We start from the raw sequence: 16988 nt of genomic DNA, 5'->3' as shown, positions 1-16988 counted from the left end.
ATATAGGACTATTGTGTGAGTGAGCAATAAACTTATTTCTTAGGCCATTGGAATTTTGAAGGATGTCTATTATCACGTCCCGCACGAGGAGGGTTGTGGGGGGAGGGAGAAGGGCAGCGCAAGGTTAAGAAAAGATAGTAGCCATGAATAGAGTGCAAGTGCAGGGCCCAGGGGATCAGCCTCAGGGTCTGAGCCCTGAATGCCAACGCATAATTTTTATTGGTAAACTTCTAAAGAGGTAAAAGATTATTAATCTCAAGATCTGTGTGTTAGTAGCCTGCTGGCTGTCTTTCCGAAAGTTCCCATTGTGTTCCGCTTGTACTTTGCCTTCACACACACGCACATCTCCAAGGAATCCATTGAAGGGGAGGGACCGATATAATTCCATCGGGTCTCAGTTTGCTGAGACTTCCCCTCAAAGGAGCTTTTCCGATATTTCTCCATTGGGCCTCAGTTTGTTGAGACACTCCCTTGTGAAATCCTGGGAAGAGCGCGGGGAAATAAACGGTTTGGCAGCTGTAAGGCGACAGTCCATTATAGTATTATAGTTAGTGTTAACAAAATATGGATTTGGAAAAACAAACTTCTATTGTCAAGGAAATGAAATCAGAGATTTATAAGTAGCTGTTGCAACAGTGGGAGAAGGAATACATCTGCCAATGGCCTAATCATCATCAACTGTGTCTTGAAATGGCAAGTTTCATTCTTCATCCTGGTCTGTCTCCACCACATCTGCAAAGGTTCCTTCCTTTCTAGTCTTACTGTTATAACACTATATTGGACTTTTATCATTTGAACTTCAATTGTGGCAAAAGCCTTCTAATTCTCACTGTGTCCCAACATGAAAATAATTCTGCTCAGAAAAACTTTATTGATATTTTTAATAGTTTTTTTATTTTTTAATTATAATTGACATGAAATATTATATTAGTTTCAGGAGTCCAACATAGTGATTAGACATTTATATAACTTACAAAATGATCACCCCAATAAATCTAATACACATCTGACACCATACATAACTATTACAATATTATTGACTGTATTCCTTATGCTGTACTTTACATCCCCATGACTATTTTGTAACTACCAATTTGTACTTCTTAATCCTTTCCCTTTTTTACCCATCCCCCAAACCCTTCCCATCTGGCAACCACCAAAATATTCTTTATATCTATGAGTTTATTTCTTTTTGGTTGTTTGTTTATTTTGTTCTTTAGATTCCATATATAAGTAAAATCATACGGCATTTGTCTTTCTCTGTCTGACTTACTGCACTCAACACAATACTCTCTAGGTCCATGTGTTGTTACAGATAGCAAGATTTTATTGTTTTTTATTGCTTTTTTAATGGAGTAATAGTCCATTGTATGTATGTACCACCTAATCTTCATTCATTCATCCATTGATGGATACACAGGTTGCTTCCTTATCTTGGCCATTGTAAGTAATGCTTCAATGAACCTATGGATGTACATGTCTATTCAAGTAGTGTTTTGAGTTTCTTCAGATAAATACCCAGAAGTGGGATTACTGAGTCCTTCTTTGTCTCTTGTTATAGTCTTTGTTTTAAAGTCTATTTTCTCTGGTATAAGTGTTGCTACTCCAGATTAAAAAAAAAAATTTATTTCCATTTTCATGAATCTATTTCCATCCTTTTACTTTCAGTCTGTGTGTTTCTTCCATTCTGAAGTGAGTTTCTTGTAGGCAACATTATATAAGGGTCTTGTTTTCTTAACCATTGAGGCACCCTATGTCTTTTGATTGGAGCATTTTATCCGTATACATTTAAATAATTATTGTTAGATATGTAATTATTGCCATTCTATTATTCACATTTTGATCTTTTCCTTCTTCTTCAAGAAATCCTTTTAATATTTCTTGTGATACTTGTTTGGTGGTGATGAACTCCTTTAGCTTTGCTTGTCTGGGAAGATCTTAATATGTCCTTCAATTCTAAATGATAGCTTTTCTGGGTAGAGTAATCTTGATTGTAGGTCCTAGCTTTTCATCACTTTGAATATTTTGTGCCAATCCATCTGATCTGCAAAGTTGCTGTTGAGAAATTTGCTGATAGTCTTATGGAAGCTCTTTTGTAGGTAACTAGCTCTCCTCTTGCTGCTTTTAAAATTATCTCTTTGTCTTTAACCTTTGGCATATTAATTATGATGTGTCTTGATATGTGCCTTTTGGGGTTCATCTTTTTTGGGACTCTCTGGGCTTGTATGTCTGTTTCCTTAGCCAGGTTAAGGAAGTATTCTGTCATTTTTTCTTCAAGTCGGTTTTCTATTTCTTACTCTCTCTTTAATCCTATGAGGTGAATGTTGATATGCTTGATATTGTCCTAGAAGTCCCTTAAACTATCCTTTTTTTAAAATCTTTTTTTCTTTCTGCTGTTCTAATGGGGTGTTTTCTACTATCTTGTCTTCCAAATCACTGATTCGATCCTCTGCTTCATCTAATCTACTGTTGATTCCCTCTAATGTATTCTTCATTTCAGTTGTTGCATTCTTTATTTCTGACTGGTTCTTGTTTATGTTTTATCTCCATTTTTATGTTTCCTATCTCTTTGTTGAAGTTCTCCCTGAGATCATTGAACATCCTAATAACCAGGGTTTGGAACTCGGCATCTGGTAGATTACTTGTCTCCCTTTTGCTTAGTTCTTTTCCTGGAGCTTTGTTCTGTTCTGTCTCCCCATTTTGGCTGCCTCCCTTTGTTTGTCTCTATGTATTAGGTACACAGGGTGTACCTAATATGGGTGGCTATGCCCCCCAGTCTTAGTAGAGTGGCCTTATGTAGTAGGTATCCTTGGAACTCAGTGATGCAGTCTCCCTGGTCACCAGAGCCTGGTGCTCCAGTATGTCCCTTGTATGGGTTGTGCGTGCCCTCCTGCTGTAGTTGAGCTTTGATTGCTATTTGCATGTAAATGGGAGGGATTGACCCTTGGGCTGCTTCCTTGTGAGAACTGGCCATGACTGCAGTGCAGAGATGCTGTTGTGCAAGAGCTGATCCCAGGATGCATGATTCACTTTAGCAGGGTTGTGGTGCCTACCCACTGTGCCCTTTGGTTGTGTTGTCTGTGGAGGTCATCAGGTGGTGCTCCAGCTTGGTCAGAAGCTGACCACTGAATGTGCCAGTACTTTGGCATCCTGGGAGGGGCCCCACCACAGGCCAAGTTCAGTGGCTGCCTGTGCTCTTCCTGGGCCCATCTGACATGAGCCACAAAGCAATCTGCAGATGTCTGCCACCTGCACTTAGCTTAGAGGTGCCTGGCAGAGGCTGAGCTGCAAACTGAGGCCAGCTGCTGCCAATGTTGGGCTTAGGGCTACTCAACAAGAGGTACCGGACACACCAAAGCCAGATGCTACTTGTTTGGGTTTTGTGAACCTTTGAGAAATTTTAGAAAAGTCTGCAGCATGAGCCAAGACAGGGCATTTGTATGGAAAAGCCACTGGAAGCAGCTTGGGTGTGCCTGTACATTGAATGGTGCAGTTTCAGGGCATCACTAGAGTGGGGTGAAAGGTGTTATCCAGGTTGATGGAGACTCAGACATGGCGGCTGCCTGCATCTGCATGCTGTGGTGGGGGGAAGGCTCAACAAAGGAACAGTGGCTTCTGCCAGCACTTCTATCTGGGAGAGAGCTGCCCCTGTAGCCCTCGTTCTGAAGCCAGACAACTCAGTTCCTCCTCATATGTCCCTGGTGCTTTCTGAGCTGCTGCCCAGCATTGGAGCTCAGAAGCTAGTGAGTCTGTCAGCAAGTAAGTCCATGCGTGGGCCCTTTACGAGAGCCTGGGGCTGCAGCTGCCCTCGTCTCTGTCAGCACAGTCTCCACTGGTTTTCACAGCCAGAAGGTATGGGAACTTCTCTCCCCCACCACCTTCCCCATACTGGAACCCTGGGCTGAGGAACCTGATGTGGGGCTGGGATCCCTTGCTCCCCAGGGGGGGGCTCAGCAACTGAAATATCCCCCCCAGTTTTTAACTGCCACACATGGGTGTGAGACTAACCCATTCCTTGTCTCTGCTGCTCCTACCAGTCAAAACATAGACTCTTCTGTAGATCCTTAGTTATGAGTTCAGCTAGACTTGAGGCAATTCTCAATGATGGTTGTTCTGTAGCTTAATTGTAATTTTGATGTGGTTGTGAGAATTGCCAAACACAGCATTTACCTACTCTGCCATCTTAACAAGAAGTCTCTGTTGACTCTTAATTGTGTAGAGCTGAATTGAGGAATTGGAGGCCTGTGGATGCATATGACATTTAGAGAGGTTTTGCTTGGCTTATGTGATGTGATGTTTTTAAAAACTTTATTGTCAGTGTTAAAAATTAAGATATTAAAAAAAATCCAGATTTTTGGCTTATCTTGACACATAAATGGTTTGGTAGGGTTGGGTCCCCATTCTCATCTGGATGCCATCAGCTGGAGCAAGGCATGTACTTTAGGGTTTTCTTCATCCTTACCTGTATTAGTCAGGACTGTCCAGAGAAACAGAACAAATAGGGTGTGTGTGTGTGTGTGTGTCTAGGAAAGGTCATGTTCTTGTCTACCTTCATCATTTGCTTCTGCTGCTTACTCTACCATGAAAGTTCTGGTGGGCCTAGCCACTGTTTCAGTGTTACCTTCCCTGCTAAGTTTGGCCCATTTTTTTTTTTTTTCCTTTTCTTTTCTTTTCAGTGAAACCTTCTTGACCATTCAGCCCAGAATGATCACTCATGTCTCTGAAATCTCATGATACTTTCTATTTGGATCACTCTTACTGCATTTTGGTCATATACAGTTTTATATTGCTATTTAACTTCCAAATGAGTATTCAAGATCCACCAAGGAAGAGTGAAAAGTATTTGTAATCTGTCGTAATAAGTATTTGTAATAAGGCAATATCTTGAATGAAAATAGGAGGCATAGTAATTAGGTTGTAGCAATCAAGATAATAAGTTAATTTAGGAAGTATGTAATCTATTTACCACAGTTTCATTGGATAAATATTTGTTGCTCCCCTACTGTACACCAGGTAGTATGCTGAGGGCGTTGTGTATATTATCTCATTTAATCTCAAAGCAATCTTTGAAGAAACTACTATCATTAGCCCCATTTTGTGCTTGGGAAAAGAGAGACTTAGAGAGGTTAAATTTGCCAGTGGTCCCAAAGCTAAGACATGACTAGTTTGGAATGCTAACTCAGGTAGTGTGACTTCAGAGCCCAGTATCTTATTTAACCATCATGATAAACTGTCTTTCCAGATTCATGTATAGTTTATAAATGTGACAGAAAATAAATAAGTTGAAATTTCAGAGACAGCATTAAAAACAGCAAAGCAAGGTAGACCGTTTGCAAAGAGAGCAGTCAGTTTGTTAAATGAGTGGCATTGAGTAAAAGTAAAAGTCAGGAAATTACACAATACCAAAGTAACATGCATTATAGGAGATATTAAAAATACAGCACATAATCATCAGCACAGAAGTTGAGATACAATAGTAGAAAAGATATCTGAGACTAGGGAAAAATCCTAATTACAGGGAATAAGCTATTGCTGCCTTAGATAATTATGTATTATAGGTACAGTTTCTGTTGCATTGATTCCCAAAGATTCTCTAATCGTTTTTATATATTAAAAAAGCCAAACACATTGAGGCATAATACTGTGCTATGAGATATTACAGTACAGAGTATCTGGCACATTGTAGGTACTCAAAAAACACTTGTGGAAGGAGGGAAGAAAGGAAATCAGTGACCTCATGGAAAATTAAGACAATAATATCAGGATTTTTTTTTTCCAGATAAATTTCCTCAAATATAAAAGGAAAGTGTGAGAAGAAATGTTGGGGTTTAAATTCATAGTGGTCCTATTATTGACAGTCAGAACATTAAAGAATCTAAATTTCGGCTGTTTGATATTTGATAATATCTGGCTGGCTGGATGTGACTGATATTTTGCTCTTTCACAAATGTTTTATTTTATTCATCTAGCTACAAAATCGATATTTGACCTAATGTGGACATATGTGGGAAGGAATGTTATTATGTTGCCTGGCATATGAAAGCTAAAAAATGCAGAGATTTATGGTATATTTTAAAAGGGCACTTCCTGCCTTCCCCACCCCCCACACACACTACACCAGGAATGTTGTCTTTCTTTAGTCTTGGGGGAGGAGTGAGGTCTCTAGCTAACTACTGTGTCTTTTTATAGTCTTTCTTAGCAAATGTCCCTTCCCCTTAGCATTTGTACCACAAAATAATGCATATAAGAGATCAAAGAGTTAAATATCATAGCCCCACCTTCCCTGAATAATATCATGTAGCACAATACAGTGGGACTCTCAGGGATATAAGCTCACAAAGTTTGGACTGGATGGAAATCTGGCCTCTGAGCAGGAAGAAACCAGGTCTTCACTCATTGTAGTGACTAAAGCTGCATCTCCATCTCACTAAATACCAACTAAAATGCTTACGTTGAAGACCATATTATACTCTGGTATTCAAAACGATGATGACAAAAGTTCAAGCTCTCTAGCAGGTATGTGAAATGCATAGAAACATGTGAAGAATATAATATAGAGGCAAAGAAACAAGTCTCCAAAGATGCAGACAGTATGATGCCTGTTTATAAAGTTCAAAGCAAAGTGAAAGTAAACAGTCTATTGCACAGGCAAACATACGTGCACAGGTGCGATAAAGCAAGGGGATGAGTAAGACGCAATTCAGGATCAGGGTGATTTCTGAGAAAAGGATACATTGGGACTGGAGAGGAGGATGAACATCCCAACATATGTAAATATCTGGTAATATTTATTTCTTGGCTTGAAGAGAGAGTTCATAGCTTTCATTATATATTAAATAAATAAATATCCAATAAATAACATAAATTTTAGAAGGGTCATGCATAAATAAATGATGATAATGCATTATGAACCAACTGTTATGATGAATCTAATTCTGTGTATATCTTAGGTGCAAAAACAAATAAGCCAACAAACAAAGAAAAACAAGGGCACCATGATTGGGATAAGCATATCACTTTCTAAAATGGCAACTCAGAAGGGGAAACTCCCATTTTCACTTAAACAAAAAAGAAAATCAGCTATATTCTGTTGTAATAGTAAGAGTTAAATATTTTTAAAAGCCAAAGAAGGAAAATAAAAAGTTATCCCTCTCCTTTAGCAGCTGGCTCAAGAATATTTTTAAAAATAGTGGTTCTCAAGATCAATGTGTACATGTGTAAGTGTGTAAATACACATACATGCCCACAAACCATTTGCTGTTTTTTCTCTCCCTTCCGTATAAAAAAATGTTGATTTAATGTTGATGAAATTTGCATACGACACAAAGCTAGATGAGATAGCTCATATTTTAGGTGACAATAAAACACCCCAAAGGATCTTGAACTTAGTGCTGATAATAGTCAAAGAGGATGGGATCAGGCATACAAAATGGTGAGAACTGTTGCTTTATGGCTTTGTGGAACTCCCACATTGAACTACAATTAAAAGTTAAAGTTATGTTGGTCCAATATGCTATCAAGTCTATATCTTCTATTTCTGAGCCTTAATTTTTAGTTCTACTGGTCACTTTTAAATATTTAGCACACACATTTTCTTGTATTGCATTCTGTAGCACTGGAGGTAGATGGGATTCAAACAAGGACCTTTTTAAAAACACCAGTTTCCTTGTCTTAAAAAAAACTCAGCTTGTATGAATAACTACGGTACACATCTTGTACTTTAGAGCATATCTATGCCTTCTGAACAAAGAAAATGCAACTGTAAGAAAGGTAAAGGGAAGAGAGTCTCAGTGATGCTTCACATCGAATGTCTAAAACATGGGGAAAGGGAAAAAGAGAAAAACTAGGGCACTGATAGAGATCACAGTACATATTTTCCTTCCATGCAGTGGTGGGGTAATCAATTTGCTAGAATAATGGCCCAGGCAAAAAGGAGTCATGCTGTCTCCTAACAGTTTCCTACAGGGTTTGAAATCATGTTGCAGGCCATATAATCTATGCCTGAGTTTATATGAAACTTTGAACTTTGTTTTCCTGAATGTATCAAAGCACTGAAATCCTGACAGAGATTAAAAAAAAAAATGTGGTTTTAAGTTCATCTTTATGTGGTACTAGCAGCCGTGAAAAAGAAAGCTTTAGAACCCAGGAATGCTTCTCTTCCCTGAGTGATTTGATGGTCTTTGGAAATTGTAAGTGTGACTTAAACATCTTGATGTATATAGAAATGTTATCTAATTATATCCAAGAGACTGAGAGAACAATCTAAAATAACTTAATGAAGACCTATAGAATAAGTCAATGGATCTCCTTTACTGAAAAAAAAAATTGATTGGATTTAACAACTAATCTCCTTGAAAATTAATTAATTAATTTTTAAAGTATTATTCGCCATATTAGTTGAGTCTTTTGGATCTCTAGTTCAAATATTAAATTTTAAACTTGCTGTTTCTCAGGAGGAAAGAACAGAGTCTAAACAAAGTAAGTGCAAGTTTAATGACATGCCTACCAGAGTTCAGAGGGTAATGATTTACAGAAAACATTTGCAGTTTTTCTTTTAAAAAAATCATGTTCTATGTTCATAAAATCAAGAAAACAGTATAAATAAAATAGAACCAATAGAAATGCCTTTTTTCCAGAAACCCTGCATATCAAAACCAAAAAAGTATTTTCTAGTAAAAAGAGCATCAAATAACATGTGATGTGATATAAATGTTTTCCCTTTTCAAATGGTAGAATTTTCATTGATTCATCAAACTCTTACAGTGCTATGAATTTGAGGTAGCAAAACATTTGTGGTGGCATTTAAGATTCATATTAACGATATCTACAAAGATTGTTCTCCATATGCTTTATGCTCATTTTATATATCTCATGCCTAATTATATGGTGATTTATAATGGTGTAATTTTTTAAAGTGATTTTTCAGCCCTATTGTTCAGCCAAGCTAGCCTCTAATTTGTAGAGTCCCTCTCCCCAGTTTCAATGGCTCCTGCACGAAACCCCATTTCTCATTAACAGTTCCCATTCCTTTTGGCAGTCAGGATAAAATCTCTAATCAAGCTCGAGGAAAGAGCCACAGTTCAAAGATGTCATTGGGTCTCCAGGCTGGTCTTGTGTGTCTCACTAAAGGTTCTCAGGCTTAACATTTGGTTTGTGAAGAGAACTGTCAGAGTCAAATACTCCAATCAGCAGTCAAATAAAGCACATTAAACGAGCAGAAAGGAGAGTGAGAGTTTTATAAAAGAGAACATAAAACTTCAATACTTGTTTCAGAGTCTTATAATTTTAGCAACTGCTCCCCATGAACTTTCTGATGAGTGTACATCGGGATGTGCTAACCTCAGTGGGCTGCTTTTGGAAGCATCCCGTTTTTATACCTAGTGACCTCTCCTTTTTACAGTATTTTATTCGTCAGTATCCTCCTTCTGCTTTCTTTTCTTATAAGTAGTACAAAGTTTAGGGAGGTTGTGTGGGGGAAAATGATCTTAATTTACATATTCCTACAGGATTAATGATTTCAGAGACTGTCGTTCTGAAAATCTATATCTGTTTGAGACTGTAAAGGAACAAACTTTCCTAAGACCTCAGGAGAACAATATAAAGCAGGCTTTTATTTTGATTTAGGGATGAAGTTCAAAAAAGATGTATATTGCAGATGTCAAATCCACTATTTTGCTCCTGATAAGTATGTAGGACTCCCAGGAGCCTGTTTTGTAGGAGGAAAGAATAACAGGCTTAAGTCTCATGATGCAAATGTGAGAAAAGAATTTTGTCCATAATTTTAGCTTAACATTTGGGGAAGGAAGTTTCAATTTAATCTTAGAAAGTGAATTCTGTCTGCTCTCTTTTCACAAAACAGCAGTACCATTATGAATTACATTTGACTTCATAATGTCCACAGTGAAGTTTCTTGTTTTTGATATGCCCAAGTGAAAGCAACAACAAAAAATACTTTGCATATTAGCGCATTTCAGTTTTACACTCCTGAAAAACAGTTACTGATGCCCTTTTATAGATAAAGTGTGGCCACAATTCTTGAGTGTATAATTCTTTTTTTATTTTTTTAATTGTTACTTTGTTTTGTGATTACAGTTTATTGGGGTGACAATTGTTAGTAAAGTTACATAGATTTCAGGTGTCCAATTCTGTATTACATCATCTATATATCACATTGTGTGTTCACCACCCAGAGTCAATTCTCCTTCCATCACCATATATTGGATCCCCTTTACCCTCATCTACAACCCCCCACCCCCTTACCCTCTGGTAACCTCTACACTGTTGTCTGTGTCTATGAGTTTCTGTTTCTCATTTGTTTGTCTTGTTCTTTTGTTGTTTTCAGTTTTATGTACCACATATCAGTGAAATCGTATGGTTCTTGACTTTTTCTGTCTGACTTATTTCGCTCAGCATAATAATCTCAAGATCCATCCATGTTGTCACAAAAGGTACTATTTCATCTTTTCTTATGGCAGAATAGTGTTTCATTGTGTGTGTGTGTGTGTATCTCACAACTTTTTTATCCAGTAATCTATCGAAGGACACTTTGTTGTATAATTCATTGTAATGTTCCACCATCAACACATACTTTGTCAGAGTGGTCTTGACTGTATGAATTAGCCAGATTACATGTTTCTCAAAAAGTAAAACATTAAGGCTATCTTCATCCATTTCTTTTTTTTTTTTTTTAAGAGTATCAAACTGCTTCAGTAAATGGCCCAGAATTATTTATCCCAAAATGACATCAGGAAGCCTTTAACCACTGCTATCATGATTTCTGATATCAAAATCTTCAATAAAATTATCCCTTTGTATACAGCAGTCCATCCATTACCCATAGTATTTGGATGAGTTAAATGTCTTGCTTACGACATGTTTAATGTTTTGTGAATCCTGCCTCCTGATTCACTTCAAGTACTTTATAATTATATTCCTTGAAAACAGATGCTTTTAATATTCAGCTTGAGAGTTTTATAAGCTATACAAATATTTTGTTTGTGGTATTTTCTGGTGCTCACAGCCAAAATGTACTAGTCGTCTTTCCAGAAGATCATTTTATTATGTAGGAACCTGGGCATTTCAGCTTCTGAAGAGTTCCCCCCCACCACCCGAAAATGAGATCTGTCAACTTCATGATCTGTTCTACTGCAAAGGACCAGGTCCTTGCGTTTTAATTCTTTGAATAGATCATGAAAATATTTTGTCAGATACTCACCCTCAATTTCATAAACTGATAATGTGGCTCTCGTCCTGGTCTGCCCTTCCTTCTGTTGTTGGGCTGAAGAGTTTTCCTCAAGCCTTCTAAGGAAGAAGGCCCAATTAAAACCAGTCATTCTTGTGCCACTAAAACCCACACAATAATTTTAAGAAATACCTCTAATTTGAAGCTGTTAATACAACTGTAATTTTATGTCTTGAACATTGCCGTTGTAGGGTACTGCCAATCTTTGAAAACAAACCAGTAATAGCACCATTTGAGAACCACCCAGGGTCAATTGTCCTCTTTTCTTTTTTCTAAATAACCTATTAAAAGACCCCTAGCAGCTGTAACAATAACTAAAAAACTAGCAGTGCCAATTATGCCTGGGTAGTAGTAGTGGTAGCGCAGCACCAGTCCCAGAAATACTCCCAACCAACAGTCTAGCAATTTTCCGTGCCCAGGGTACTCAATCCAAGAAATAGGTTGGCTATTTTGTTGAGGAAGAAGTGTTATGGTTTTTATATCTATGATTTTTCAGGATATGAAACTTTAAAAACCACTTCTATTTAACGCTATAAGCCTTATAGTTTTGCAGTGAAATTGAAGTAAGAGTGCGTTGTGCAAAATATCAGAACATAGCGGCAGGATGTGCATACATTTAGATATCATTTGTAAGTTGCCGCAATTTATAGGTATTGTTTATTTGATAACAATAGTGCTGCTAGTTTTTTTTTTTTTAATTTTATTGGGGAATATTGGGGAACAGTGTGTTTCTCCAGGGCCCATCAGCTCCAAGTCATTGTCCTTCAATCTAGTTGTGGAGGAAGCAGCTCAGCTCCAAGTCCAGTCGCTGTAGTTGCAAGGGGCACAGCCCACCATCCCATGTGGGAACTGGACCGGCAACCTTGTTGTTAAGAGCTTGTGCTCTAAACAACTGAGCCATCCAGCTGCCCCTCCAGAAGCTCAGCAGCAGCTCATTGTCTTCAATCTAGTTGTGGAGGGCGCAGCTCACTGTCCCGGCAACCCTGTTGTTCAGAGCTCGCGCTGTAAGCAACTGAGCCACCCGGCCGCCCCAGTGCTGCTAGTTTTGAAATAATAAAACTCAACTATTTTTTCTGTTCTTCCTGGATCAATGTCTCAATCTGCTGATCTCTTATTGTTTATATTGCTAAGGTGTCATGTGTTATTCTCTAAGTGTATATTCTATAGTGTGTTTTTCTCTACTCCTTCGTGTGAAAAATCTTATCTGTACTATAAATTTCTTGAGGAAAGAAGCAATGAATGCCACGTGTTGTTTGGATACCCTTTAACACTTGATATATTACAAGGTACTACATACTAAATAAATTAATTAAATAATTTCATATTTCCAAGGTTTTACATATTAATGGCTATGCATATAATTTTTATAATTTAACTATTCTTGCTACACATTCTAATATTACCATCTGTCTTTTTAATGCATTATTATAGCAAAATGTATTGTCTGAAAAGTTATGCTATACGTTATGCTGTTTAATCAAGTATTCTGACTAATACATTTTATTCTGAATATTATCCATGAATTAATAATTTTTAAAACTTTTCCTGCTATGTCATGTATTTTAATGCTAAACCTAAATTAAACAAAGTTAAACTATAATGATTTAAGAGATACTTCTTGAGTCTAGGTCAACCAAACTAGTAAAAGAAATATCTGCTAATAGAGACTTCTGGGTTGTAGAATTCCAGTTAAATAAGCTTCTAATTATGTGAATTGATTTAAAAAGCTATTAAGTGATGTAGAAGAGAAAATATCCAAATATGTGGTCATATTTGTGTTTTAAAAGTCCAAGAATATCGAACTGATAGTGGTATTTAATATTGTTTTTGAGTAAAAAAGTAGTCCAGATTTTGGATATGTAAAATTTATATACCCAAATTTACATGTATATGTATAGTTTTAAGTCTCTCCCCATGTCTCCCTCTGTTTTTCACACCATATCATTCACCTATTCTCTCTGCTTCATTTTTGAGAAAAGAAGGCAAGGGGTGGAAAAATGTTATCTGATATAATGTTTTCAGGGGCAGACAGTAGTCTAGAAAGAGTCTCTGTGAAAATGTAGACATTCCCATTGAGCCTGACACCTCTGCAAAATAGTTTACTCTCTGGGAAAGGCGGTGCCTGGATCCCCTACACATTCTGTCCCCCATCCACATTCAAACTGTCCTTAGTCTCCTAACTGACAAGGGAAAATCAAACTGACTCAATATGTTGTCCAACAGGGCTACAAATTATCTTCAATATCCTTTCCTGACCATCTACCTTACTCCTATGGGAACTGTTGGAGAATGAAATTGTCCCAGGAATTACTACCTCTGAAAGTCGAAATAACAGGAAGGGTATTACAATGCACACACATACACAGATATTATCTATAACATTGGTGAGCTAAGTCAAGGTTTTCTTTCTTTAAAGCATAGAGGGGGATGGATGTGTAATCTCATTCTGTCAGAAATGCTGAAGATTTTCATATATCACTGTGTTTCAAAATAAATTACGTGCATAGTAGTGCTACATTAAACCTACATCCAGCACTGAAATGTTTCTTCACTGAGTTGTGACGCTTTTTTATCTCCTGAAATAAGAAACACATTTAACTTGGTTTCTATGATCATCCTGAAAATAATGCTCTCTTGTTTTGGCATAAAGTAGAAACATACATTTTTAATCAAGAAGTATGCTTTTCATTGAGAGAGGGACAGCCGGCACCTCGTGCTGACTTTAAAGCGGTTTTGTAGAGCTGTGGAGGGCGGACATGGCCCACTTCATCCACAGCTCAACATACACACTGCTGACATCAGGCTGGCTTCAGGCGAATATTACAGAGTGAGGTTTCACTCACTTCTGTCAAGCCTCCTCTCCCACCTCAGGATGAAAAAGAGACATGGCATTTCTTTTAAGCATGGATGCCATGTTCAGACTTATCCCACAGGCTTTATTTTTGACTTTTACCTCCTGCACTGCTAATGGGAAATTGCCAATAGTGTTGACTCTCTCTCCTACCCCATCGATTTCTTTCTTTTTTTTTTTTTTTAGCTAAATATGTACAAAAAGTTTGATTGAAATGTGCCAAGTCCCAGTTCGGTATTCCCTGATACTACACACAGTGAGTTGCAATAAATATAGTACTAAAATTCTGAAATTACTCCATGCACCCATTTCTATAGTTAAATACCAAGAAAGACATAAGGGAATTTACAGTATGCTTCAAAGGGGGAAAAAACACCTCCTCCCAGTCTAATAAAATTTGGTAGCTCGGGGTCACTTCCTAATAGGTGCTACTTCCTCTATTTTAATAAAGGTATTTTAACACCTGAATTCTATGCCAGATACCATTGTCATTTTTTCCACTGACTGGCTCAACTAACTGCTGGTGGGGGCCAGACACTCTTCAAACACTGCTGCTGAATGCCAAACACAACTAACATGCATATGGAAGAAGCCAGGGAAAGCAGCACCCCCCTAATTATAGCCAAAGGCTCACAGTCCAGAGAGCTCACAGGAACTTCTGGGGTGGATGGGGGTCAGGAAGCTCCTCAACCACGATCCCTGAATTGGCAGCTATCCTTTCCCACCCCATCAACACACAGTCATTTTTTGCCTGCCAAATCCTTGTCCAACCCCAATTCAGATCTATTTATACTTGCCTTTCCTATTTCTGGGCTCAGATGTTAGCCCATACGGTGTGTTGACCGGCACTAAATGTTACTGTGAGAGACCAGCGTTTGCCAGCTTCCTTGGTTGCTGACAGCAGGGAGACAAAAGTTCTGAATATCTGAGCGACCTTACTTAATCTTCCTAGCATAATCCTGGCCTCAGAGTGGTGGCAGTGAGGTTCAGTTTAAGAGCACTAAATCTCCTGAAATTGAAGAATTTAATGGGTTAAGAGTTGATGCTAGCTAGCCTTCTTTGGCAACAATGATGGAGCCCCACAGGGCTTCGCAAACCGTGGTGTGTGCAAGAATCACCTAGGGAATGAGTCAGTGATGCAGCTTCAGGGGTTGCTTGCAGAGATTCTGATTCCCTTGGAAAGGGACAAGCCCAGTAATCAGTTTTCAGTAAGCCCTGCAGGTGATTTGTGATGCAAGTGTTCTGAGGCCCCCCGCTTTAAGAAGCAATCGGGGTCTTCAGCGTTCTCTCCCAAAACACGAGGCCACGTTTCAAGAGTAAGGGGATTAGCAACCTGATTTGGAGTGCTTCTTTAATTCAGATTTATTTAAAGCTTTGGAACACTGAACTTTGTTGTAGAAACTTTATTTAAAATTCTGAGGTGGAATAACCTTCTTTTCTGAGTTCAGTTTTAACAAGAAATGCTATTTGAAGACTGTGGTCCCCGGTTTGTGAGGTCTGAGCATAAAAAGAAAATAAAACCCTACAAGTTGGACCTTCTTATGTAAAACTAGACCTCATTCTTTTTAAGAGGTGTGACCTTGGATCATTAAAATTTTTCTGAAGAGAAGAAATCTGGGATAGATAGCTTTCCTGATAAAATGTGCAGTAGAAATTGTAAGCAGCTTATATAGTGCTCTATCTTTTATGCTGTTTTAAGGGAGTACTTAAATGAAAAGGAATGTTTTAAAGTTAACTCAGCTGAATTCTGTGTAGAACAGAGGGAGCAATCCCCAGGGTGCATCGCTTTTGATATGTTCTCTTGCTTCACTCTTTATGGATAACTTAAGAAAACATTGCCACCTTCCCTTTTGACCAGGAACTGGGGTAGGTGGGTGAGTCTGTGCTGTGCAACCATAGGACAAAAGACATAGTATTTAAATAAAAATAAAATAAGTGAGTTTTATTCATACAGCAGTTCCAAGGAAAGTGAGTTCCTTGTTCCAGTAGCCAGTGGGTTTTCAGAGTAGAAAAGCACAAAAATAAACACTCAGAAAAAGGGGTACATGTGATTGGATTGAAGGGAAGATATGTGAGGATGTGAGCAGGGAAAACAGTAATGAGATACTAAAGAAGAGCTTGTGTTTGGGTTAATAGCTAAAACTAATGGTAGCTGTAGGAACTTCTGTGATTATGAAAGACTGTGTAGGATTATGCGAAATTATTTCTTGCAGAGAAAATAAGCATCTGTATTAGTGAAGATATAAAAATCACATGATGTGAATTTCCTTTTTTTGGATATATGCAAAATGTTAGATAGCTCTTAAGCAATACGACAATACTATAGGAAAAGGATTTTAAAGATAAACAATACTCAAGGGTCTATAGCAATCCATACCTCTTTGTGCAGTATAGTTTTCTCTTCTTACTCTTTACATCCTCATTGGATTTAAAAAACAATGCCAGGCAGTCTGTCAATACATGTTTTACATTGTGTGATGAAATTTGGTCAGAGACCAAGGTGCATCTAAGTAAAGAAAGCTGTTAGATAAAACAGCAGCATATTTACTAGGAATAAAAAATATTAAGTCTTAACTTACTATCCTAACGTCAACTAGAGTCATAAAACTGAAGACTTCTAAATATTTTTATTAACAGAAATGCTACCCACTCTCCACCCTGTGGTATAGAAAGAAATGAAAATAAATGACCTCCAGACTTCTTAGTAGTTTTGAAGAAATATTTTGGATGATACACTGTTACATGTGATAAAATCTTCTTTTACTTGATTATAATCCAAAATCAAACACATTTCCTTCATGCAGTGTTAATCTATGCCATAGGCAATGTGCATGTAACTACTAATGGGAGTGGTCCAGCAATTTACAGGTGTCAATAAGCATTTCACCTTGCAGA

The 16988-nt window shown here is 37.7% G+C and overlaps 1 long non-coding RNA gene across 3 annotated transcripts in view; it reads left to right on the top strand.

The window, feature by feature from the left end:
* The window catches only part of LOC109448662 (uncharacterized), a 439520-nt gene that overhangs the window by 186299 nt on the left and 236233 nt on the right, over positions 1-16988 (top strand). The gene's annotated exons all lie outside the window — the stretch shown is intronic.

The sequence above is a fragment of the Rhinolophus sinicus genome, linkage group LG03, assembly GCF_036562045.2.
Source record: "Rhinolophus sinicus isolate RSC01 linkage group LG03, ASM3656204v1, whole genome shotgun sequence".
Classification (NCBI taxonomy): domain Eukaryota; kingdom Metazoa; phylum Chordata; class Mammalia; order Chiroptera; family Rhinolophidae; genus Rhinolophus; species Rhinolophus sinicus.
The sequence above is the reverse complement of the archived record's forward strand: the minus strand, read 5'-3'. Positions and strand labels throughout refer to the sequence as shown.